At 41.2% G+C, this 26,842-nt stretch overlaps 1 long non-coding RNA gene across 1 annotated transcript; it reads right to left on the bottom strand.

The window, feature by feature from the left end:
• Positions 1-237: 237 nt before the first annotated feature.
• LOC134150089 (uncharacterized) lies at positions 238-23,884 on the bottom strand. The gene is made up of 3 exons (XR_009960594.1): positions 23,723-23,884; positions 21,524-21,563; positions 238-1,754 (listed from the first exon to the last, which is right to left on the bottom strand). It is a non-coding gene; the product is annotated as an uncharacterized LOC134150089 (long non-coding RNA).
• Between the last annotated feature and the right edge of the window lie 2,958 nt (positions 23,885-26,842).

A 26,842-nucleotide genomic window follows, 5' to 3' on the forward strand; every position in this document is an offset into this window, starting at 1 on the left:
ATATGAAAGCTGTTTTTGGAAGTGTCTCTTCCCCAAGCCCAGAAATTCTGAGAATATTTGTTATCCTCTTGGGAAGATAATTAGTCTGATGCATGGAGTTTATTCCTAGATAAGAAGTGCTTTTGATTCACTGACTTTGTCACTGAAAGCAGCAGAGAGCACTTTTTTCAAAAGCAAAAATAATGCAAGTGATATTTGAAAAGGAAAATGTTCACAAAAATGTTGATGCAATGCGGATTTAAATCTAGTTTTTGTCCTTTTTTATTAGTGGAAAAATAAATAACGTAGTTAAAAATGAATAATACTTCAACACTCATGAAGAAAAGATCACAATTCTGAAAAATTAGTTTCTCAGCACAATAGCAACCGATGTCCATGTGTAGATGTCGTGACTTCCAATTTCTGTGACTTCTTCAAGAATCGTATGCTGGTTATCGGCTTCTCTCTGGTGTCATTTTTTAATGTTGTGGTGAAGCATTTATGTCAAGAGACTCTTATTGTGGAAAAGAGTTTCTCTGCTGTTACCTTGCAGTCTAAATAGATTACATGGCCAACAACGCTAGCTGTGCACAAGTCACTGTCAGACTGCAAACCGTGTTACAAGGAGAGTGATTTGTCTACTGAAAGATGGTGCATCCGTAACAGAGCTGCAAATTGAACCCAGATTCCCTGCACTGAGGGAATATAGGGTCTGAATGGCAAAAAAAATACACTTTCTTGAGTGTTTTGTGGGGCTACTGCTCTGAGGACAGCTGTAGTTGTGCTTGACTATGGATCACAAAACATGTGGAGAACCAATAGGTTTTTAAAGGAAGAGTCACTATGAATAGAATTATCTCTTGTTTCTGGACTGTCTTTAATTGATGTGCGGATAAATATAGCTGGCATCTCACTCAGATATGATGCCTGGTCTTCTCTTCTTGGGTGGCTCAATTTAAAAGTTGGCAAAATACCCAGAACAGCACCAGACCTCATTTAGGATAAAATTAGTGACTTCAAATAAACAGCATAAAATAAAATAAATCCTATGGTATTGTAGTCCTCTTGGCTGGATTGCTGCATGTCTAGTAAAGATTTATGGCATGCTGTCACTAGAACACTGGAAGGAACATGTAGCGCAGGAGTACCCTGCAAGCACTTTTCCAGGAACCTCTAAGCCTGCAATGTCATGGGCATGTGACAGATCTGGAGACCTCCAAGGAAAGATGCTGAAGGGAAGAAATGGTGTGGGTGCCAAATGGTGATAAGTGGGAAAGGTGAGGCAAAACAAAGGCAGCGAGGCTCTGAACTGTGATGGAGCCAGGGTGCCATCACATGTTCCAAAGCCAGTCTGAGAAGGTCTCTCTGTTTTTTTTTTTTGTGTATCTGCTTAAGCACGCTGGATGAGTTTGCCAGCACAGGCCCAGAACACAATTCTTCTCATGGTAAATGAGTGTGTCAGCCATTTCACCCTTTTACTGGTGTTTAAAATTTTTGCAGCAATAACAGAGAATTTGAAAGGACATCAGAGGCAGATTTACGAGACTCCTGGGAAATCAACTGTTTCCTGTTTCAACAGCTTCTTCATCATAACTTGCTTTCTCAGTCACTGAATGATGTTCTATTAATCTTGGTGTGCAGTGATTACCATTAAACGCAGAGCTGGCTTGAACCTCAATTTCTGAATAACCTTTTCTGTGTCTTCACTAAGTCCAACGTAGTATAGTTTGGACAGAGGTCTACTGACCAAGTGGGTAATTGTGTTCCAATTCATCCTGTGAATAATGCAGATAAAAACCTTCAGTGAATAATTCATTTTGCCTCCACTCCTTTTGAATTAGTCTATTCATGTATGTATCCTTTCCAGTCTGTCTCGCTCTATGTACATGTGTATTTACATAGCAATGCTGTAATTCTCAGCTGCTTAAATATCAAAGTAATGTAACTACTCCATTTTGCACATGTTCCTAACTGTTCCATGCAATCACGTGTGTTGGTATGTTGTGTCATAAAATTCAGGATTTGATTGTAAGATGACACATGGCACACTGTATTTGCTGCTACGATGGTTATCTGGGATTGTTATTAGAACACTTTCAAATCAGGGCAAATCATTTTAGCCTAGCTATGACTTACAGAGTAAGTATTTTGGGGTCTTTAATGTTCAGGTGCAGGTTTTCTACAGTGATGTATGTTGCCAAAGATCAGATCAGCTGCCCAGAACTTAACCTTACCTTTACCTTACACAGTGGCTTCTGTATCCTAGCTCAAGCAATGCCACAAAGCCTGTGAGCAGGACAAAGCACTTGCATTTGGGGATGGCATTCCCTGAATGGTTTGAATTGCACTGAATTGTTTGAGCATCACTGGTACACGCCTGCAGGTCAGAAATATTTGTAACAGGTGCATTTGAAAAGCAGAGGGAGGGAACTTATTTCCTGATGGGGTAGATTCGTCAGAGACGTTCCAAGAAGCATCTGAACTTTCGTGTGCATCTAACTTTGCACAGCTCTGTGTGTGGCAGTCTATAAGTCACGTTCAAAAACTATCACTCACTGAGTGGTGGATTTGTTGGCCAGGCTGCTTGATGCATGGTTCTGGAGGCTGAGGTACTGTGACAGCCCATAGGGCTGACTGAATGGCTAAGGATTTATGGTAACTCCAGTGGGAATCATTTTGCTGTTCATTCTGTTGCCTCGCACATCCAACAAGTTGCAAGTATGCAGTAATGAGACCTGACGGAGCAGATGGTTTGTCTTTGACTGCTTGAAAGGTCCCACTCTGCAGAGACAGGCAAACACTTGTTTTGTCCCCTTGTTGTGGCTTCTTCGGTTTCCACTCCATTAGGAGTGACATAGCTGATACAGAGCCTGTCTGCCGTACTGTCCCTGTAGGGGTGCCTCTTCTTGCCTTCCTGTATTCATAGCAGGGCTGCCTGCTCACCTTTTTCAGACAGGACTGGGCTTCAGGTGAGGGCTGCTCCTCTGGGAGCTGGATCACTGCTGCCCAGCCCTGCCGACCCCCGTCCCACACACTCTGCGCTGCATTTCACGGGCAGTGGCAGCTCCTGAGCAAACTCCTCCGGAGCGGAGAGGTCAGTGCTTGCAGCACACCTGCTGCCCTTGGTTTTCCGAGAAAGTCTCGCTGGCCGGTGTTGTGAATGGCTCTAGCCTACTGCTTGGGAAGGCTGTGGCACAGCAGATGGCATAGCTCCAAGTCTGTCGCCCACAAAAGAGAGAAGGCAAATGAAGTCTGACGGCTGTGGCCAGTCAGAATCAGATTTTGGCCAGTCCTATATTGAGCATATATAGTTCCTTTCATGCAAAGAAACCTACCTAAACCAGTCAAGGCACCTAAGCACTTCTCAGTGGGAACCGCTATTCCCGTCCTGCAGCAGAGAAAGAACAGGGCAGATGTGGACCAGGTTTGTCCGCATTTGTCAGGGACCTTGCCAGCTACTCTGAGGGGCTCCGAATGACAGCCTGTTCTCTCACTGGCTTGCCCATAGCCAGCAGTGGTTCTGCAAGAGAGCAGGGGACTGAGAGTGGGCAGTGCGGCTCCCAAAGCGCTGGTCTGAACAGCTGTAACGGAAGTAATGTACCTAGCCACTATGCAAGTGTGCTGTTCACAAGCTTGAGACTCACTTCTTTTCTTTTTGACTTGATCTGACCTTCTGCGCCTTTGCATAGTGTTGCTTTTCAACTCCCATTTATGAGTAACAAAAACAAGACAAACATATGCATATACATGTAACTACGTGTGTGTGTATGTGTGTGTGTATATATATATATATATATGTATATAATTTGTATTCTCCCATATTACACCGGAATCAGCTTCCTTTTCTATAGATTCATAGTACACTCTTTTTTCATAGTATAATGGTTTTATTCAATTTTATTACAGTTTTGTGTCTGATGCTCCGAAAATTATTTTCCTAAGGTTAATCCCTAACTCACAGCAATTCCATTAGGAAAGCTACATGGCAGTCTTGAAATGGTTATTATTTGGAGCAAGCACTTTCTTCAGTTCATACAAATCTTGATTTATAATTCAGAGATTGGAGAAACTGAAACAACAGTTTTCACAGTATAATGCATTACTCTGCTATGGTTTTGTCTGACAGACCTGTGCTAATTACTCTATGTGGTTTTGATACAGAGCCAAGAAAGGGTTGTAGAAAAATGTCTATCGCTAAAACTTAGGTCCCCAAAGTCAAAAGTAAAACAAACCGTGAGTGATCATTATCTGAAGCAGACCCTTACTAGCTGTGCAGAGAAAAAAGTCACTCCCTTTCTTTCTCCTTGAGATCCAAAGAGTATTTCTATCTGTATTTGGAAATACCATGAGTTTGTAGAGTTAGGGCAGACAGAGCTTTTATTTTGCATTATCCCCTTTAACAATAACATTTTTGGGATTGCTGCTTTTCCTTTTGATGACAAAAAGTTAGGAATGCTGGGACCAACTTCTGGCTCGGGCAGAGACTCTTTGTGTGGCCTTCAGCAAGTCACTTAACCTTCCTGTGAATCAGTTTACTGATTTGTAAATGGAGTATTATGGTAATAGGCACCCCTCAGGGGCTCTTCTAGATTTAAATAGTTAATGTTAGTTTGTAGGCCTCACATCAAAGGTGCTAAATAAAGACCATATATTAATATTTTTTTGTTCCAGCTCTTTCCAGAAGGAAGATAGCAATAGTCTGACTCAGGTTGGATTTAAAGATGAGAATTAATGTTACAGTGCCCAGAGAGTATTTTAATTTCTGTGGTCCCAATTCAGGAGAGCACTTAAATCCATTCTCAGTTTTAAAAAGACTCATTAGTTTTCACAGACATGGCTCAGAAGCTGAAATGCTTTGTTGAATCAGGACCTTTAACAGAACTGATAGAAGCAAAGGATCAGCTGAACATGTGTGTGTATGCATGTATCTATGTATGTGTATCCTTCTATGTTTATGAACTCAGCAGGAACATCATTGCAACCAGAGTATGATCTGCAAGTCTCACAAAGGTTGCAAAATTCATCTAGGATGCAAATCAATAAATGTAACAGGAGAGAAACTACGAGCTGTGCATTTCCACAGAGGCTGAGATTTTGTGGGATGGATAGATGCTGCTGAGCATGACCTAATGCCGGCGGAAAAAAAAGCAACCACAGACCTCAGCATCTAAACAGTATAAATATTGAACCAGAGGTCCTTGAGTAATTGTCCTTTCTTCACTCTAGGGGTGAAAAGGGTACATTAGACATTCACTAGCAGCAAATGGCACCTGACATCTCTTTAAGTGAAAGTCAGCTTGGAATTTTTTTTAATGGCCAAGCATAAATCTTTTAAATTATAAATCAATAAATAGTTAATTCAATAATAGGAATCTTTTAAATATTTAATGAGTCATATGCAGAATGGCTCTATAACTGGATGTTGATGGAATTGTGTCAAAGGAATTTGAATCAAACTTTTCTAAACTCCCCATATGAAAATAGTTACTGATTCAAACATAAACTGTGTGGACTGTAGCAAAAGTCAGGAAGGTAGAAGAGTGAGTGTACATTTTCTCATCCAAGAAAAGATAGAACTCTGAGCTTATTTTTAGTGATGTATTCTTGAGATTTTCAGATTATATAAATGTTTCCACACAGAATATGAGTAAAAACCGAGGCAGTCGAGGTTTTGTGTGTGCATTTTAATGGCAGCTGTGCTTTTAAATAAAAGCATTGGCAGTCTGCATCTTATTACAGGACTTTGCTAACCAGCATTGATCTGGGAATCTATGAACAATCTCCACCTTAACCCGCCAAGGTTTAAATGTGTCGATCAGAGTTTCCAAGTGAAAGACCATGGAGTTGTATCTAACTGTATTAGCCCTGAAATGGCTCTTTTATAAGATAATGATGTCTGAGGAGGTCTGTAACAAATGGTCACTCTTGCTAACTATGTGCTGCTATAAGTCAACAACACTATCCTTAATTATGCCAAACTGGAGGACTCTCATGCCTCGTCCTCAGACCACATTCAGTGCCCTGTTATTTTGTAGCAGACGTGGCATCTTCAAATTTTGTGGAATTTAACTTTACTTTCAAAGTAACAATCTAGCGCTCATGGTTGCATTAGTCCTCTAAACGGATATATCAAGGCAGTGTTGCTCTCTCCTCAGCTGTCTGAATAGTAGGTCTGGCAGCGTGAACACAGTCGTTCCTTCAAAATTCATTTCAGTGTCGATCCTGGATATTATCGATAGTTCTTGTTTCTGTATCCTTGACCAGTCAGTTTTGATCCCTTTCCAGATAGCATAGTAGAAAGGATGGTGATGAGAGCAGGACATAGGAGTTGTTTCACTGGGGGAAATACAGACAAGCAGACAAGAAAGGCACAGGGAGGTAGAAGAAAGAATGAGGACTGTCTGGCAGACAAGCTGAAACTGTTTTTTTCAATGATGCCGAATGACTGTAAATTTGCTCTGGCTATGTTTTGTGTGCATTCAGTACCTCACTGTTCAGAAACAAGTCCTGACATTAAAGGAACAAAAAGATTTTACACAAAGCCTGTTCGCCATTTTAAAAGCTTCCTACTTTTAAACCACTCTCCAGAAGAAATGATGCCTTTCCATTCCTTTACCAAGGATGGTGACAAAGGTACTTGATATCACCATCTGAAAAAATGATACATGGTGTCAGAACATTCATCCTCTGTAGGAAGTACACCTTATTTTAGCCATTTTACAGATGGCTAAACATGTCTGTGTTCTGGGAAGGCAAAACCTGATGGTACAGAATTCATCTTACTGCCGTCAAGGGGTAGTCAGCCAAAATAGTACCTTACCTGAAGTGCGACCTATTGTTTGCTCTATACGTATATCTGTAATCAGTTCTAGTTGGTTCAATATTTCTAGCAGATTAGCGATTCATTTGTATTCTGCACACCTCTGCTCTCCCTCTCTGCGTGTATATATCTAGAAAAACTGCCTGCGTATCCTTGTTTTTTTCCCTGGATGACAGCTACCGTAACAATGACAGTAGATTAATATCTCCTTAATCAGCCAAATGAACATGACATACAAGGGTGACAGTTCAATTTTCTGCTAACAGATTGTGCCTATCAGAGCCCTTCTATTCCGACTGTAGTTTATTTCTGGCGGAGATCATATGGTTCTGGGAGGACCCCAGCTCCCCACCAGCTCACAGACACCCATTAAATACATCACATAACACATAGGTGTTACTCACCCGCCTGTCAGGACGCTAGCTCCTTGGGAGATTAAACGAGCCCTGACGTATGCAATGGAGAAACACTGTCACTTAGCTGGGTGAAGCCGCAGCATGTATTATTGACTACGCACTGCTGCAGGCCCCCCTCTCTATGGCTTGTTATTTTTTGCTTGCTTGTGGAATTTTCGCTATTGAAACATGGATCAGACACTAAGTCTGTCTCCTGGGGAGACACATAAAGAAAAGCAATGATGAGGAAGAGTGGAGGGGATAGCAGTTTGGGCTGAAGTAACACATTAAACGTTAGTCCCAGAACTGTCTGTGCTCAGGGTTTGTTTGCAGGTGGGATTTCAGGAGGATCTAGTTTCTAGTTCTGAAATGTAATCTGCAGAGTCTAATTCAAATCTTTCTTTTTCCGTTTCCTGCGACATTTCAACCGGAGTAACCCCTTGCTACTGTCAAAGGAATTGCAAGTCCTTCCAGAGGGTAGTCCCCACCCTTCCCCCAGGCGCAGCCAGTGTCCAGTCTCTCTTTTTTAGCCTTGTAAGACAACACCTACGCTTAGGTGGGTACCGCCACAGAGCAACTGAAATAAAATTTGAAATTTGTCAGGCTTCATTTCTATGAATTCAGTATCACTGTTTGCGACTGAAGCTTCAGCATACAAACAGCGCAGTGTTGACTGTTACACTGGGGGACCAGGATGATAGCAGTTTGTATACTGAAGGCCTGGCTTTGTTGCTGATGTGTTAATGTGTCTTCATCTCTTAGAGGTCCCATTCTGCATCCCTTACTACTCCCCATGGGACTGTAATGGAGCAGAAGTTTGCTAGATGAATCCCAGCTATTTATTTCTATAGCGACTCGTGTCAGCCATCTGCCTGCTTTTGTTTAGGCACCCTTGCAGTGCCCTTCCCACATACATGAAGCTGCTTAATTTTGTACTGAGTCCCATCCAAATACATAAATCACATTTGTAGACCACTGCAAACCTTCTACAGACAGGGGTTTCTCTGAAACCTAGCAGACTCATTTCATCGCATTCCAGTTTTCTTACTGAACTTTTTTGCGCAGCTCCCAGCAGTTTGTTTCACAGAAGACAAGAGATGTGTTTATTTTTGAAAGATAAAACGCAAGCAGTTTCAGTGAAAAGGTTTCCAAGACAAAATTAACAATAAATTACCCAAACAACATCATTAAAAGATATCCATATGCTTGTAATTATGAAGTCAAATCCTTCCAAAGAAGGTTCTGTCATTCCCTGTGAATGTACAATCTCTGTCATACAAATGTTAGTTATTTTTATCATTTTTTTCCTTCTTATTACAAGTTTTGTCATAAGAATGAGTCATTAAGGTTTTATGACTAATAAATTCTCTAAATTACAGTCTAAGGATGCATTACTTTAATTTTTTCCTCCATATTCTGTATTTTAATTGCCTAGCTATTTCCCACTTGCCTTTTTTAATGACTCATTAGGCTTAAGGGGAAAGAATAAAATTTAGTCCACCTAAGATATTGCACCAAGTTTCGGACATCTCAGAAAAAAAGTGATATGTTACATTGTGGAAAAATGTCACTTTTGTGTCCTGAGAGAAGACTTCAGATTTCGAGTATTAAAGGTATTCAAAACAAAACAAAAATTCTTAAGTGAGTTCTGGACCATGAATTATTTATTAAAATGATTTGAGTTTTTATTTCTAATAAGAAACACATTAAAGATGTACATGATTTTTATAAGATGTTCAGAAAAGCCCTACTTAGAGATATAGATGTGGGCATAACCTTGAAAGTGTAATTAGATTTTCTAGGTTCATTAAGATGGTTCTGAAGATTAAATGCAGGCAAGTGCTTAAGGACCTTGTGAAATCAGAACCAAACAGAATTAGAGGTGAAATTTTTGGTTAGAAATTCTTTCATGAGCTGTATGCTTTGCTGTCTGGTGTCTGGGAGTGAGGTGTAGACTGGGTCCACGTGATGGTGGACAGGCAGTCATACGATACAGCACCTGCTGCGTCTCTGTTCTGGAATAATGGGAAATACTAAGCGTTTCCTGCCCATCCTAGCACTACCACACGTCATCAGAAACGTGCTCTGTGATAACCTACCGTGGTGTATATGTGTAAGCCATCTAAGCCCCGAAATGCCTCTTCAAGTCATCAGCAGGATCGGTTTACCATCCTTACTGTAAACACTCGCATCTCACACACAGAGAGGCGAGCCTGGCCTTGCTTTTATACATCAGAGAGGTAGGAGCCTTGTAGAATATTAGCCACAAATTTGAGCTGTACAAAGCCTTTTCTTCTAGGTGGTCCTAGGAATTCATTTTTCTGCCTACTGTGGGACTGTCTCCTGGCTTGTAGCATGTGATCAGTTAACAGACATAAATATGCTTCCCCCCCACGCACACATATGAAATAGCTAGTTTCCTGAGTTTCTACTTAAATTTTGGCAGGCTATTGACCTGGGAAACTCAATTTTTTCTTTCCTTATCTTGACAGAACGTTCAGCTTGGTCACAGATTTTTATGGGTCATCACTGGCACAGATTTTTTTGGAGCATTTCCGTTCTGACCCGTTAACGAGCCAGTTTCAGGCAGAGGGAAGCCCGTGGCCTGCACACTTCGCAAGCCTCTGTATTGACCTCACTGAGCTGGCACAACTGCAGTGCAGCAGCAAGGAAGGGGGTTCGGGACAAGCCCCTTTCCAATTGCCTCATCATCTGCCTCAGCCTCTCTGTTGCAAGGTCTTTTCAAAGTGGTAGCGCAGTGTGTGGAACGCTTCCTGTTGCTGTTTGTCTTGGATGTTTCAGAGGAGAGACATTTGACTTTCACATTTTCCCAGTGTACCATTGCTGCCACAGGCTCTCCAGTTTTCTGGAGGAGGGGCTCGCACGGCATTGAACTCCTGCACTGCCCCACTCAGAAGAGGTTTTTGCTTAGACTAGATCTGGTAAAATAGCTCTATTTCTACTGCAAACTTTAAGACGTTCAGTTTTCAACATTTGAAATACAGCCGTCGTTTCTGGGGAGCTGGTTCGGCAGTAAAATAGTTCCAGAAAGTGTTTTAGCGACCTTTCAGATTTACAAAAATACTAGTTGTAATACAGAGTTTTCAACCTGAAAAAGTAGTAGCTAGACAGAGCGTGGCCTCCGTTTTCAGTAGAAACCTAACTGGAGCTAGGGAACAGCTTCAGAAGAGGTAGCTTCCATGGGTTCAGGCAGCGCTGCAACCATCTTCACTTTGAGCTGGTGCGCTTTCTCTGTTCTCTTTTCACGAATATTTCTCTAAATATAATTTAGTAGCATGAATGTTCGTGATAATCAGTATTTGAAGCTTGCACACTGCTAGTGGAGAGCAAATTTCAAATATAACTGTAATGGTTGCTTCTGCTCTCCCAGCAGTGAGGAATGATAGCTGGTGCACGGGTTCTGCCCCTGCTGCAGAGCAACGCATCGCGCGGGCCGTGGTGACAGTGAGGCTACGTGGTTCAGATGAATAACCAGTTCCGAGAAAAACACCGGAGTGTAATGCTGAATAACAAAATATATTTACAAATGCAGGACCTCTGATAATAGGCAGGGTATAGAGTTAAAATTCTTGCTATCAATAGGCAGTCATTATTTGTTTCATGACTTCAACAGGGCATGAGGCCAAACAGGCCTTCTTTAAGTGCGTAAAGTATGCCCACAGTGCCATAAGAAGAGGCACCAAATATGATGACAGAGCTCAGTTGATGGATCGTCAGTTATCTGGGTATTAGTGGTTTAAAAAAAAATTGGAAGACATAAAGAGCAAGGTAAAAGCTCATTGACTGCACCCTGGCAAAAGCGGTATGCTGACATGAGTTTTACACTTGTGAGTATCCTACAAATCTCTCTAGAGGGAGGCAGAGAGCTATTTCTCTGGGAGGATTTGATAGTGTGTGTAGCACAATCGAGCAACAAAAAAGCACTCTTTGTGAAGTATGTTTCGGGTGGCAGCACAGGTTATGCTAGTGGCAAAGTCCTTAAATATTCACCTCTGTCACTGGCTCAGCAGGGTTTTGCTCTTGCAAAAACTGTACGGCACTTTCCCCACAATTGCAGAACTCCGATTGAAGCCCTTCTTGTGCAGAGCCGGAGGGTGCTTTGAAGAAACCTGCTCTGAATTGGGTTCTGTCTAATGAGGACTAGAAGTCACAACAAAGTAGTCTAGTCCTCACCTCTGTGCTTCCAGGATGACAGCTAATGATTTCCCAAACGCACTTATTACTTAAATGCACTTCCCAATATTGTGCCTCCCTATGCTGACCATGAGCAATTTGCTATGAATGTCTTCTCATCCATATTCAGTGATTTCACCAGATGCTTGCTTGGGCTTCATTCACTAAATCACAAATTTTGAAAATTGCTCTGTGTGCTCAGTGTGAGGTAAAATCTTCTCTTGGTGAAGCTATGATAAAATGCCAGTTAGCTTCAGCCCAGATTTTCAGAAAGCTTTCCTTCTACTAAAACATTTTATTCAGATCCTAAACCAGCACAACAATCTAGTTAGTAAATAGTTTTTATTTAGTATCCAGATTTTAAACAGCGCAACGTACTTGCATACATAGTGAGGCCTGTGCTTTTCAGAAAATTAGACTTATAATGAACATTGCTGACTGCAAACGTGGCCATTTCATAACTCCTATGACTTGGAACCTCACCTTGTGGATACTGGAGCAAGTGGAATCTGTCTGGCACTCCTGTTTCTTAGGCTGATTAGAGCATCATGACATCCTGTGATTTGAAATTCATTTCACTGCAACACTCAGTGTAAAGAAGTCTGCAACTTCTTAGCTGGAAAAATCCATACCAGTGAGTGGGTCACACAGAAAATTTGTAGAGGCACTGCTGCACCATGATCAGAATGCGGGCCCAGTTAAAGGACAGCAGTATCCATGTATGTTTGCAGACTATGTTTTCTCTCTGATAACCCAAGTCCCAATCAATGCACGTTAGCTGTTTAAGACCAATTTTATTGCAGTTAAAATTGAATATGACTATTATGCTAGAAAATATGGCCTATTTCCTTTTACTAGTTAGCATTTAAAGGTGCTTTACAATTCAAATGAGCCATGCAATTAAAGGTGACATTGCCAAAACTGGACAGACTAAAATTAGACATTCCTGCTGTGTGTTAGAGCTTGGCCCACGTTTAGATCATGCTGTCTTTGGGCTGTACCTGTCTGCTCCAATCTTACGAGTCAACAGGATACTGAAATGTTCCAGAATCCTGTTCTTTCTGTTTTTCTGTTCTTTCTATATTGCAGTATTACCCTATCCTTCTTTTCCTTTATAGTACTTAATGCTCTAATCGCATGCACACACTTGTGCACACATGCACGCACACAAACACACACGCACGAACTGCAATGCTCTAGCATTTTTGCATTGAGAACTAGAAGCATTTCATTATTATTATACTTAGCGACTTGAACAGTGCGAACTCATAATTAGAAACAATCGCCACCTCAAAGAGCTTACAGTCCAAACAGCAGGCAGCAGATCGGCAGCAAGGAAAGATGGTGATCCATGCTTTTTAGAGAACTAACCTAGAACCAAAGGGAAGCTTCAATGGTGCCAGGTCCAGGCCTCAGTCACGTACATGTGCTTTGGTCTGTGTAGCTCTGGTTTAATAATACAGTTACAAGGCTCTTCAGAAAGATCATCTCTCTACCTATGGCTGAGAAAATAGAGGCGCATGGTGGGTGCCTGACTCTTAGGAACACACAGCAGGTCACTGACAGCAGTGGCAGCAGTACCCAGGGTTCCTGACAGCCCACCTTTTAAATTACCTGATACCTTTATTAAGTATGTAACTATATAATCCCTAGGTAGCCACTGACATGATTACTAGTTAATATTTAACAATGTAAGGCATTTTGCCATGGTTTGGGAAGGACACGATAGTGTGAAAATCTTGGAAGTTTCTTTATTCAATTGCACACAAATTTCAAAGTCAAAAGTGAGAAACACCTCTCAGGAAAGGCTTGCTGCTCTTTGGACAGAGGAAAGCTCTCCCTCATTTCAGGCTCGGCTCAGTGCATTTAGTATTGGCGTTCCTGAAGTTAGTGAAGTCAGGTAAGTCCTTGTTTAGCCCACTGTAAGGTCAGACCTTGGCTATGTATGAGGTAAGTTGGGTTAATTCTCTCAAACTGGTTTTGTATCAGCACAACTGAATTGCCATACATGGCAGTATTCCTTTATATCAGGTAGATGAGGAAAAAAGTTAGCATCTTCATAGGAAAGGAGGCAAGGTTTTAGTATTTGCAGTTTTGCACTGCGTGTACACAGACGTGTATGTATCCCAAAGTCAGACATGGAAAGGACATTCAGATTCTGTGGGACGGATGGTGCAACAAACCAGAATAAAATGACATAAAACGTAAGTATACTTCAAGTCACCAAGTACAGTTCCCTGCTGAGACAAAATTATATTCTGCAGTGCGTAATGATGTAGTATTTGCCTAGTGCCTGTAAGGTACTACGTGCTTCACAATGTTGTTTCACAGAATGATGGAACAGTTGGGGATGGCAGGGACTCCCCTTACCCCCAGGAGATCGCTTAGTCAAGCCTCTGCTGAAGCAGGGTCACCTGGAGCAGGTTGCACGGAGCCATGTCCAGACAGCTTTTGAGTATCTCCGAAGATCGAGACTGCACAGCCTTTCTGAGCAACCTGTTTTAGCAGCGTTCAACCACGCTCACAGAAGAAGGTTTTTTCTTATGTTCAGACTGAATTTCCTGTGTTTGAGTTTGTGCCCATTGCCTCTTGTCCTGTCACTGGGCACCACTGAGACAAGTCTGGCTCTGTCCTCTTTACAGCCTCCTGTCAGCTCTTTGTACACATTGATAAGGTCCCCTCTCAGCCTTCTCTGCTCTAGGCCAAACAATACCAGCTCTCAGCCTTTCCTCATATGACAGATGCTCCAGTCCCTTAATTATCCTAGTGGTCCTAAACATTTGACTTCTCTGTAATAAAATAGCATATAAATATGCTAAAATCTAGCAGTATTGCCTATTATTTTCTGAAATGCCTTTCGCTACATCGCATTGGAGTGCTAAATTCTGTCACGTGGAATGTGAGTGTAACCATCTGATTCCGAGAGCAATGAACTTCTTTTAAAAACTAGTCACTTTTTTATTGCACCAGTTACAAGATCGCAGTCTTTTCACACTGGGCCAGTCATTTGAATCCAGACCAGGTTGGTAGTTATGTCTGTTGAGTGACCTATATGAAAAGAGTTCTTGGTTTTGATCCAGTTCCTGATGGAAAGATGCCCAAGTTGCTGAAATGACCTTACCATCTGGCAGTGCTGTTAGCCATGTCAGCAACAGGGTGAATTGGGAATGTGCCATGGAGCCAGAGCCCATGCTTCGCTCCCATGGGTGGTCTCCTCAGGTCAGAGTTGAAACACACTGGTGATGGTGACACAAGGTAGCTTGCAATGCTGTGTCTGTTGTACAGATGTGCAGAAAGCTTCTCTCTCCTGCAGCGTTATGGTGGCACTGTGCTGACTCGCTTTAGAGTTTTGTAGGTTAATAGGTTGTTGCTACAGAGCGAACACTTGAAAAAATTAAGGACTGCAATCTTAAGCCAAGTTCAGCTCCAAGTGTACAGGGCTTTTCTGTACAAGTATTTCCTGGAATTAACAAATACTTGCAGAGTATTATGGCAGTGCAAAAGTAACTGAAATTAGAGTGTGTATGTCTAAGACTGCAGATAATTTAACATTGAAACCACCTCCTGTGGGACATAGTGAGCTCTTCCTCTGTTGCAGCCTTGAGGTCAAGGTTGATGTCTCATTCCAAAAGAGATGCCACAACCCAAAAAGTTGTTATGGGTTTGATGTAGAAATTACTGCATGAGGTTCTTTGGTCTGCGCTGTGTGAGAGGTCATCCTAAGTCATCTTTCTGAGCTGGCCTTCGAATCTGTGAATCAAGGGGCTCTTTATAGTGGAAAGATTGACATGTGGCAATATTTCCTCCAGAGATTTTTATTGTCAGCAGTAAAATGCCCTTCTGCTTACCTCTAATAGCTGCAGGCTTCATAGCTGAACTCAGAGCTCTTTCAAAGACTGAGGTTAGTTTGTGTTAGCACTCTTACTTGAATTCTCTAAGCCCCTCCAGCTACCACACGAGCATGACTTGAGATTTCTAGATAGCCACGGGACTCTTACATGACAAGCCAGGAGTTCCCATTGCATCTCACCCCCACCTCTGCCATCATGTCAGCAAGCACAAATATATTCCCTGACAGAAAGACATATAAATCCCAACTGTCAAAAAACAAAGCATTTTTTAAACTTTAACGAGCAAATGAATGGAAATAAAATACCAAGAAAGTGAAAAAAAAACCTAACGTGGTTTTTATTTTGCTATTCTAAGGCAAAAAATGTGTACACTAAATAATAAATAAGCCATACAATGTTTTTACAGCTTCTTTCATATGCGTCAATATTTAAAACATGCAAAAACATGGAAGAGGCATTTACTAAGAACAAAGAAGAGAATTTATTTTATGTACAGAGAGCAAGATGGGGAAAACAGAGAAATGCATGTTTAATGGATTAGTGTTCACAGAAGGGAGATATTTCCAAGTGTGAACATATTTGTAGACAAACCAATCTGACAATTTGCTTGGGGAAGATGTATTTGCAACAGAATTGGCCTGGGAAGCAGAATTTTGTTGTGAGCGTGTTCACTGGTGTAAACAATGCCTGTTGCTTTTTGGCAGCCAAACTATCAAGTCTCCCAGCTACCATGGAATCCCTCAGATCTGCGTTTTGGTACCTGAGACCTTGTTGTATGTAGCCAGCAAAAGATACACAACTTCTCTTCATACCGTTATCATTTTTAAAGCTAGAAGAGACCAATAATTATGACCCCTTAAAGTGATTTTTAAGCACGAAAAATAGTGAAAGAGAGAGGGAGCAACAGAGATACAGAGATTTTTTTTTTGCCTAATATATACTACAAAGGCAGAGTATTTCTTTCAGCGTCAGAACAGTTATGTGAAATTCAATTACAAAGTAGACTTAGTAGAAGTCATTCAAGCTGCAGAAACTGCAGAGGAGCCGGAAAACAAATCACAGATATAGGATGCCTTAGTAATCAGGTGAAAGCAAATAGCAGCCCTTGATGATCATGTTTTGGCTCTGTAATGCATCTCAGGAAATCCGGGTGCGACTCCTGTTTCAGCCACTTGCTCCTGCCTGAGACTTTGGGCCTCTCGCTCCATTTACATTGTGTCCCCCATCCCTGTGATTATCACAAGCATGGTAACATTTTTGTTTTTCCTTTTTGTGGAAACCTGTTTCTTACTACTGGTGTTTGCGGCAACTACTGCAGTGAAGCCTTGGTGTTGACTAAGGTTTTTCCTGCTGACAGAGCAGTGAATGCCTGTGCTGTGATTGAGGAAAGAAAAAAATATTTTCACAGGAATAAGGAGGGTCACAGCCTAGAGATGTGTAGTGTACAAGATTACTAGGGACCTTCTGCATGGCTAACTTGGCCTGTACCTTTGTGTTTGGAAACAGCTGAAAACACTGGCAGAAAGGCCTGTTGCCATGACTGGCAAAGTCTCATTATTCACTATTCTGTGGCTTAACGTTTAATGCTTGTTTAACTGGATTTTTTCCTGACTTTTGATTTCTGTTTGCCAACTTCATATTTTAATGCTTGTTTTTATGGAAATATTTATAGTGCATATGTTGCACATAAAATGCCATCATAAAGCTTTTTTGCTTCAGTCCTGCTGAAATAAATGATGATATTATTATAATAATTTCATAGGTTTATATCTGTTGTATAAAGGAAAAGACTTGTGGTTGCTTGAACTATCAACCCAGCCTGCTTTTACAGCTTTCTGTAGTGGCAGTGACCTCATGGAGCTGCTCAAACTCAGTCCATTTCCCTGCTGGGGTGGGCATACAAAGCAGAATGAGCAGATGGAAGGTACAGGGCAGTCTAAGTATACATACAGCCTTTCTGATCTCTGAGAAGAAGCCAGCATTAGCTCAATATTGCACACAGTGGTATGTGTTTGTTATATTTTATGGTACTTATTACAACATTGAAAATCATGCTAATCACTTTACAGGTGAGGTGTCAGGGAAACTCTGGCCTGGTGCGGTGAATGCACGAGCTGAATTAATTCTCAGAGCCTGCACAGCACTTGCACTTGTTGGTGTAGACACTGCTGGCTTTGGTTTGTGTATGCAATGCACTGTTTTTTGCATAGGAATACCAGAGAGGTTGCTAATGCAAGGGAGAAGCATACATTTGGCAGACTGACTGCATGTATTTTTGAAGTGTTACCTGTGATGTACCTATTTCAATGAGACAGAATTAGAAAGCTGCTGAAGAAGTTCCCTTCCTCTTTGTTGGCGTTAGCAGCACTATATGAATTGTAGTAACTCTCTGAAGCAAGCGCTGTGTTTTCTTCTTCTTGACCGAACACTATTTGAGGTGCTGAATAAGTTCTGCTCCTCTAACTGAAAAGAAGCGGGAATCATTTCCAGACCCAGGACTTAGCTATTGCAAGGCATGTATATGAAGATGATGAAGAAGGGACTTCTGGACAAGGATGGATCTAAACATATGTGAGAAGCTAAGTACACAAGCATGTGTTAGTCCTTTTCTCAGCTAGGGCATGCACAAGAAGAAGAGGAAGAATCAAATGAGAAAGATAAGGGCCAAACAGGTATAGATCTATTTGTATATGTTTATAGAAATATGTGTATGCATGCACACTCACAAGCTTTATAGATAAGTTTAAAAAACACTAGGCAAACAACTATAATGTACTGTAGAGTTACAGCGTATTTTAAAAATTAATACTCAAACATGAAATTGCTTTATACAAGAATGAAACCTTTTAGAAATTTCTCCATCCTAGGAAAAAAAAGATAATGAATAATTCAGCTATGCAGCAAGAAAACCTATTTGCAGAAAAAGTGGAAAATAAATCTGAGTGAGAACTAATCCAGACCACCTATGAGAATCTGGTTTAGGAATGATAAGGATAATGTTATATACAGCATGAGGTTTGCTGTAATATTTTTATTAATAGCGTTATTTATCATCATTGGTCTTACTTGGTATAATAATGCCAAAGAATCATGTATGTTCCCACTGTGACAGGTCCTTTAGAAACCCAGAGGAGGGAACTGTCCTCCAAAAGCTAGCAAGCTGTCTAGTCAGAAGAGGCAGAAGGAAGAGTATTGCACACACTGGGACAATTTCTAACATTTTGGACTGTCATAATATAAAGATGATAACACTGTGTTTAAACAGATTTTTTCAATGCAAGAAGAATAAACGCTGCGGGAGAGAGAGACACCAGAACAGTGGATGAATTCAACAACATTTGTTACTCTGTGAAACTTGTTCATAGTATTTTCCTGAAGACTTTACCATAACTTTGCCTAATGTTTATGGGTGTCACAGGAAGGAGATCTTGAGCAAGCTGATATTCGCTTATCTTTGCCACAGTTCACACCTCAGACCACTCAACTGTGTGCTTATATTCAGTGGTCCTCGGCAAAGGCAAGCACACGTGTTAGAAGAACTGTGCTAGATAGGACTGGTTTGTCTGTAGGATAGGTCCCAAATTTGCTCTGTGAAGAAATAAATGCTTCAGCAATCCCAGAATAACTCTACAACGTAAGCCAGTAATAAGCCTCTATTGCAGTGTTCAAATAATACTATAGAATTTAAAGAATTTTAGAATTGATTGGTGGCATTTTAGAACAAGCTACACCTTTGAGAACCCCTGCTGCGTCCTATTATAGCTTCAAAGAGAGGGTGTAGTTCAATGGTTGAAGAAAAGTTGATACCAGAACCCAAAAGTAGGGGAGGACGGTATGATCTGTTTAATAGATCAAGGTCATTGCCTTTGCACAGTGCTTAGAATGGCTGTGGTGGGTGGATTTCAGATAAACAAAGAGAAGGTGCAGATAGAAGTTGGAACTTGGATTAAAACATTTAGGAGATGGCTGGAGAGAAAAAATTGAAGCTATTTTAATTCAATTTGAGCCTCCATGTTAAATGTTTTGTATATTCAAGTATTGAACATGATTTATGCTCCAATTCCATGACTATCACACTCAAGGCATTTATTGCTGCTCTTCGTATGCGCAAGTGTATCAGTAGCCAGGAGCTTACATTTACTCCTAATAAAGCTGTGCAGCGTACTTCTTAGCTGTGAGTCGGTCAGATCTGAGTGAAGGCACTTCAACTGAATACCTTGGAGGCGCCTTTGTCTCTAGCAGAGATTACTTGAGGATTGCCATGTTTTGTTTGAAATGGATCTCCATTGTGCTGCTTATAGTATATGCCATATATAAGTATAGTATAAGCTTTGTGTGGCCACTTTCTTTTTGACCTATTTGGTGGCATTGAGCAGAGGTGGGATAGGGAGGTATTCCTAGTAGAAAGGACTAGTGTTTTCTTACTTGTCAATTCACTTGAGGCACAAATTAGTTTGCTGCCCTTGAAGCAACCTGGTCAAGGCTGTGTGGTCTGTTTGGAGGCCTGATCCTGTTTCTGATTCGTATGAGGCACTGCACGTAGACTGAGCCCTTTTTCTGCCATGCTATAAAAGAGTTGGGTTTTTGCGTACTGTGCTTTGGAATGAGCCCCTCAGAGGAACAGGCTCCATAAAGTTTTTATAAGCCATATTTTATAAGGTATAGTGAGTCGAAAAAGGAGTTTTTTCATGTATATGTGTGTGCATATGATTCAGAGCTAATACACTAGTTCAAGTAATTCAGCCTTGCAAAGAAGATTGGACCATTTTCTGTATAAGTTGACCTGCAGGGTGTAGATCAGAGTAAAGTCTACGGGTAATAGTACAGCAATGATTAAAGAGGTACCATCTTAAGAAACCTAGTATCTTTATAAGAAGAGAAAGAATCTCCTTGTCCTCACCAACCATGTCCTCTAACGATGCAATATGAAGATTTTGCAAGTGAAGGACCAACCTTTTCCAGATTAAATTTTGTGGGTTTAAAGAATTTCTTGTAAGAAATACTCATAAATTGACTGTGCTTTATGTATCAGATTTATTACCTTTACTCTAATTATAAAGGATGGTGTAGGTATATTAATGCGCTCCTGCTGGGGTCGAGTGGGGTTTGAAAGAGGAAACAACAGAAGGGATTGTTTCTTTTTTTCTTCAATAAAGATTTACTCCAATAAAGCCAGAGCTCTTGTAACTCTGTGTATCTCTGAATGCAGAAGTTCCCATATTGGATGCTGGGCACATGACACATTTATGCATCTTGTAATCTCATGGACTTGTAAGAAAATTCTACAAGAGCAAATCATTCCAGTTACAACACAGCCTTCCCATAGGAACATCATCTGGAAATGACCTTATGTTTTCACTCATTGGACTCAAAATGATTCATTTATTTATTAACATTTTATGCGAGGATGTCCATCAAACGCTTCTTGTTTGAAATCTACTCTAAGAACTTTCTCAAAGAAAGGACACTGCAACCGCCACAGAAATTAAAACATTTCTGTCCAAAAAGTGGCAGCTGTTTCACAGGGCATAGTGGAGTGCAAACTGTTCTATTCAAATGAAGCTTCAGGAGGAATTTAGGCTTCTGGAATTTCTCAAATTGGAGAATATCTCTAATACCTCTACAGCAGGAGAAAGTGCCATGGGAACTTTAATGAATATATGTGGTCAAGAACTCCATCTTACGTTTTACATGAATCTAAGCTCTTCTAGTGGTAGAGAGCCCCAGTGAAACAGTCCTGTATCACTCACATTTTTTATAGCTCCGTTTCTGCAGACTTGGAAACCTGCACGGGTGGATTTTACAGCTGTGCAGATTTCCATAGTGGACTTCATACAAAAGCAAACTAGCTTGAAGTATTGTGAGAATGGAGCTTGTGTCTTATACAGGTGTTATGTTTTTGAAACTGGGGATATTCACTGAAAAACACAACTGCAGACTGCCAGTAGTCTACACAGCTCAAGTTTCAGCTTGCCTCTGGGTTTCACACTTTGTTAGGAACTTTGTACATCTCACAGAGACAGGCAATGTCCTTGGGACATACTGTACGTTAAGATACATGTGAACTGACCGACAGAACAGAACACAGCATCTCTTTTCTTGATTGGTTTATTTACCACAATATGGCCAGTTTTCTCAGGAGAGCATTTTAAATTAACCTAACACACATTATATTGGTTTGGATTTCATTTTCTGTATGATTTCAAAATTAATAAAATTGTGAAAAACATAGCAGAATACAGAAAGCTCATGTTGATGAGCAAACAACTGACAGCATATCTTACCTTTCCTGCTTAGTTCCATACAGCTTGGACCGAGTCAAACCTGTCCGAAGGAAAAATAATTTATCAGTCATTACCACAACCTTCCTGCCTAACTTGGGAGGTGTATGTGTTAAGTAGGAAAATGAATTGTGGATTTACTATCAAAAGTGATTTGCCTGATAGTTGTGGCACTGATTTAAAGCATGGATGATAGTAGAGGAATTGTTAACCAGATAAAACTGGGTTTTTGATTTTTTTTGGTATGAATTTATTTTGCACTCTGAGACCTGGCCTTTAGTTTCAAATGTTAAACACAGCCCTGAGAGCAAAGCTCTGGAAAGCCAGAATGTGAGGCTGAGGGGGCATGTCACACTGCCGGGCTTATGGCATCTAAATCAGGAAGTAGTCAGGAGAGATGATAGCAAAGTTGCTCCAAGGAGTAGCAGTTTATGCCCTTAGGAGCAATGTGTGGGGACAGAAGACTGAACCAAACACTGCTCTAAGCACAAGCTAGGCTCTAAGCACAGTCAGGCCTGCAGAAACTCCGCAGAGTCTGCCCACATGTTCCTAGCTCTCCAGTCCATGTTCCAAATGGGAATTTTGCCTGTGGAACAGAGTGCATGGTGATAGCTGCTTAGAAAAATCATTGACATGATTCACATTGACATCCTCAGCTTAATATAGCTGAAAGCAAGCATGAAGTAATCCCGAGTCAGGCTCCACAGACTCATGACATTTTAAATGTAACTATTTAAAATGCTTTTAGAATTTAAGTTTTTAGGAGTCACTTCAGTCTCAAAACTAGAAATGTCTGCATCTTCCTCCATCCTTCCCCTGCAAAGACGTCCACAAGGCTGTTACGATCACACGGCTCCAGCAGCAGCAGCTAGGACACAAGACCTTGGCCTGTTGAAATACACAATGCTCTTTGATGTGTAAAAAACATGTGTAAAAAGCTTATTCTGGCTGAGTGTGGAATTCTGCTGTGGAAGCATTCCACAGAGCTGTATATAATGGTAGAAGCTGCAAGAGAGGAGAGAATTCGGTCTGAATATTTTGTCTTTAAAGAAAAAATTAACATCATTCCACAACAGTAATTTAGATGCAGTCAAGATTTTAGCAGTTGTAAGGAATATTACCTGCTATAAAGTTTGAGTGGTGTTGAATTTACAAAAAGTGCCTGATGTAAAATCATATTGTCAGGAACAATTAGCCATGGTGCATAAAAAAGCTCTTACAGAGATTACACTTCCCAGATTGTTTTACAAAAATACTTTGTGTTAATGTTATGCTTTGAATGCCTTTTGCCATGAAACATATAAGAAACAACAGTTTATAGTCTCAGATCTTTATGGTTTGAAAGAATGAACACACCCCTCATGTTAGGCCAAATTGATGTTTTAAATTCAGGAGAAACTCCATCAAGTTATAAAAGGAGAGAATGTCCTAAGAAGAAAGTGGTCAAATCATTCCAAGATGTTATGAGTTTACGGGGTTTTTTTTGAGTTTTTTTTTTTCCTACGGAAAATTTTTCATGATCCTGGGCATATGGTCAAAAAACACAGAAGTGAGATATTTTTAGACAAGCACATTTGGTATAAAATTACCCGCTCCACTGTGTACACAAGGACAACCTGGTCTGTCCGTGCCACCATGGGACAGTAATGCAAAAGGGTGTGCCTTTTCAATGCTGTTAGAATGGACATTTTTCCTGCTAGAGCACAGTGGTCTGCCCTAGGAATGCAGAAGATGAGCCTGGAAGTATTTTCCTTCTCTTATGTTCTTTGATCCACTGTATCTGCTCTGAGAGGCTTCATGTATTCGCTAGGCCAATCTCAGGGGAAAACTGCTGCCAGGATGTTTTAGCCATCTCAGTGCAGAACTCTCTCTGGTAGGAAAACAAGGAGTTGAGAAAAAACAAGTGTCTACCAAAAGCTGGACCACTCCACCCACATTCTTCTGCTCCCTACCCCTGACATAACCGTGACAGTGGAATGAGGCTGAGAAATTGGGCTACCCAGGCTGAATAGTCCTGTGTCTCTCTTAGCAAGTAAAGGATAGCCATTCCCCTAGAAGGACAGCAAAGTCTGGCAAATACTGTAAGTGTTTCTCTTGTGTGCCACAACAAACCAGAATAGTCCTCTGGGTAGCTGTAAACCCACGGAGAGAGGGTAGCAATCTTAAGATCAGAGAGATGCCAATAGCTATGCTATAGCTTACCTTTCCTTCAGCCAAGGCCAGCAATTTTGGGGTGCAGTCATAATTCATCCCTCTCTGTCTTCGAGCCAGCAATGCCTGTCTGTTTCTGGGACCCAGTCCTGCAGCTCAGACTCATTTGAGTGATTTAGGATCCAACTTTCTATGATCCGCTTGCAGTTTTTTCCAGCCTTGTCAGCACCACAGAGCTAAGGCATCCCTGGCAGCTCAGACTGGATTCTGTTTGGCCTCACGCATCATCACCAGTCTTGCCAGTTAATTCAGGCTGAGGGTGATGATGTGTGAGGCAGAAAAAGCACAGCCTGGCCTTCAGGTGCTGGGCACAGTCACCACAAAGGCAGGCAGGAAAATGCTGTTTCCATTTGTACACTTGAGCAAGCATGACTTGGGAATCCTCGAGGCTGGAAGAGATCCTGGATTGCAGTGAGGTTTAGTGCTCAGCCATTGATACATTTGAATTACTGAGCAATGGCTGCGGGAGCATAGTTGTATCACTTTGGGCCGTATAAAACCAGGATGGCACTTCAAGGCCAGGTGAGAACCCGTAGCAAAGAGAGATTTATTCAACTTGGGGAAACAGTGATCTTGACAGTGGGTCAGTGGTCTGCCTGCCAGCTTGGCTTAGCTGCTGAAGGTCACCTTTCTAAGAGCTTCATGGTCAGCAGTGGGACTTACTTGATGCCTTTTAGCTGAGATATTGGAGCTGATCAGACTTTTGTTTTGTCGACTGCTCTGGAAAATGCTTCTTCCTCCCTACTTGGAGGGCAGTCCCTTTACAGTGTGCACTGATGGAATAGGCAGGTGCTAAAAGAATAAAGAGTCTGTCCTCTGCCGTTGTCTTTCTACTGGAACCAAGAGCAAATGGCTGTAAATCTGCAATGCCAGCAATCAAACTCCCAGCCTCTCCTGAGCCCTGTATCCTCATGCTCCTGGGTATGGAGAAGCCTGCCAGGATAACTCCAGGCACACAGAAGGTTTAACTTTTTGTTCTGTTTAAGTGGTGATGGACACATGACTATTTTTAGGAGTGGCCAGCAGCACTCCTGGCATTAGATAAGTAAATGTACACCAAGATGAACTCTGAGTGGTATTTCTAGTTTCAGCCACCCCATATTAGGAGACATGGGACCAAAAATAACTGCAAAAGCCTATAGCCATGCAGAGAACACAATATAAAATGCAGACGAGGAAGCGGACTGAGGCATGATCGTCAATAATGCTTAAAAATCATGATCCACATGGTTTCTGGCAAGAACGAAAAAGACAAACCACACAAGATCCTGGAATATGTGTGCAGGTATGCACTGAGTTTATTCTGGCGCAAGCCAAAGTATGGCCCTAATAAAGAAGCCACATGTCTCACATCGTGTGCTGTTCTTTTGCACTGACACAGAAAAGGTTTATCAAGATGGCAGCCAAACTACGTGAGGCTTTGGATGTGAAGGTTAGAAAGAAAACTTAGCCCGACATGGTATTATATGCACGTTTGGGAAGGTTGAGGGCATCACATACAGTCACAGCCTGCAAATGCTCACACGTTTAACAAGACCAATGTGAGTAAAATCAGTGGGATTATCTTGTGAGTTGTCACTCTTCTGTTTGTAAATTCAGGTTACATCCAAGAGCAAAGAAAAAGTGAGATGGAAGACATATGTCTATGAGATGGCTGCAAGTTTAGACACAGCTGCTCCTTTTAAAGTGGTATTTAGAGTGACTCATACTGCCCCAAAAGACCGGGACTTGATCCAAAGATGTCTGACGTCAATAACAGCCTCTTCACTGACTTAAGGAAAGCTGGATCCTTTTGCTTGGTACTGACCACTTACTGTGATGAGCTTGGTACTCAGGCAGAGGTATTATGTGCTTAGAAATGCAACTCTAAGCTTACCTGCAAACACTACTATTTACCTCTATTTTCATTGGTTTATTTATAGACCTAAAAATCTCATCACAAAAGATTTCATGAGAAAGATGGTGGTACTCTAAAAACCAAAATACTTCAACTGTACTAGTTTGTTAAAATATTTATGAAATTAGAAGTCAGATATAAGCGAGGTATCTATGCCTTTAAGATGGGATTCCTCCAGACTAAAACTAGAGTGACAATATTTCTTTCAATTTAAGACTATATGATATATTAGCTTAGTCTCAGAAGCTACGATGTTTCTCTTGTTTATGTGGCTTTGATCTAAAAGCTGTTTATTTATGTTTTATTGAACTATAAAACATCTAGTAAACATGCCTTGTGTTTTTATGATGTTCTACATGAATTCTGTCATGAAAATGTCAAGGAAAAATAATGAAGATCTTTATCGTATTGCTGCTGGTGTCTTCCTTTGGAAATTCTTACGCTTTGTGTTTCTGTTCAGATGACTGTAAAATTCATAAGGCTTGCAGATGTCTTGCCTGTTAAGCATCTGGAGAAAGAAGTTTTTCCTTGAGAACTTCCAGTGGCATGGCATTATGCTACTGAGAGCATATTATCAGAAAGTAATGATTTGGGACATTCTCTCTTTGGAAATGCCACTTGCTGGATATCTGTTCTAACTCTCTGATATTGTGGTGATGGGAATTGCTTTCTATGCTCAGATATTTGTGACAAGATGATTTTGCTATAGGACAGGCTGCTTACTCGCAGTATCTTACCGCAGCCAACAAACTACTAGAAACACCAGATCCAAACCTCGATCACAGGCTCTCGGCCCTAATTGCACTGAATTCCTGCAGTGTGGTGGGATAAGAAGTCCCCGGCCTGTAGAGTATCAGTAATATCCTGAAGTACGTAGCAGTGCTTCCTTTCTAGTTTTAGTATTATCAACGTTGTTTTATTTGAGCCAAGACGGAAATTCTGGCAGACCAAATTCAGTGTGGGCCTAGTTGTTCTGAACTTTACATCATGGTTTAATCTAGCAGACAAAGGGTTAACCTTCTCTGTTACTGAACTAAGAGGAGGCCCAGGTGAGCTGCAGGTCCCTTACCCCTTTGGAAAGTAGAGTGAGGCCAGCTGTGGGTCAAGCGGTGGGTCAGGGAGCTCTGATAAAGCAGGCTGCGGTTAGGCCTTGTCTTGTTTTGTTGTTGTTTTTGTTTTGTTTTGTTTGTTAACGATGTTCTTGTTGGGGAGGA

Source organism: Rhea pennata, chromosome 22 (assembly GCF_028389875.1).
Source record: "Rhea pennata isolate bPtePen1 chromosome 22, bPtePen1.pri, whole genome shotgun sequence".
NCBI classification, from domain to species: Eukaryota; Metazoa; Chordata; class Aves; order Rheiformes; family Rheidae; genus Rhea; species Rhea pennata.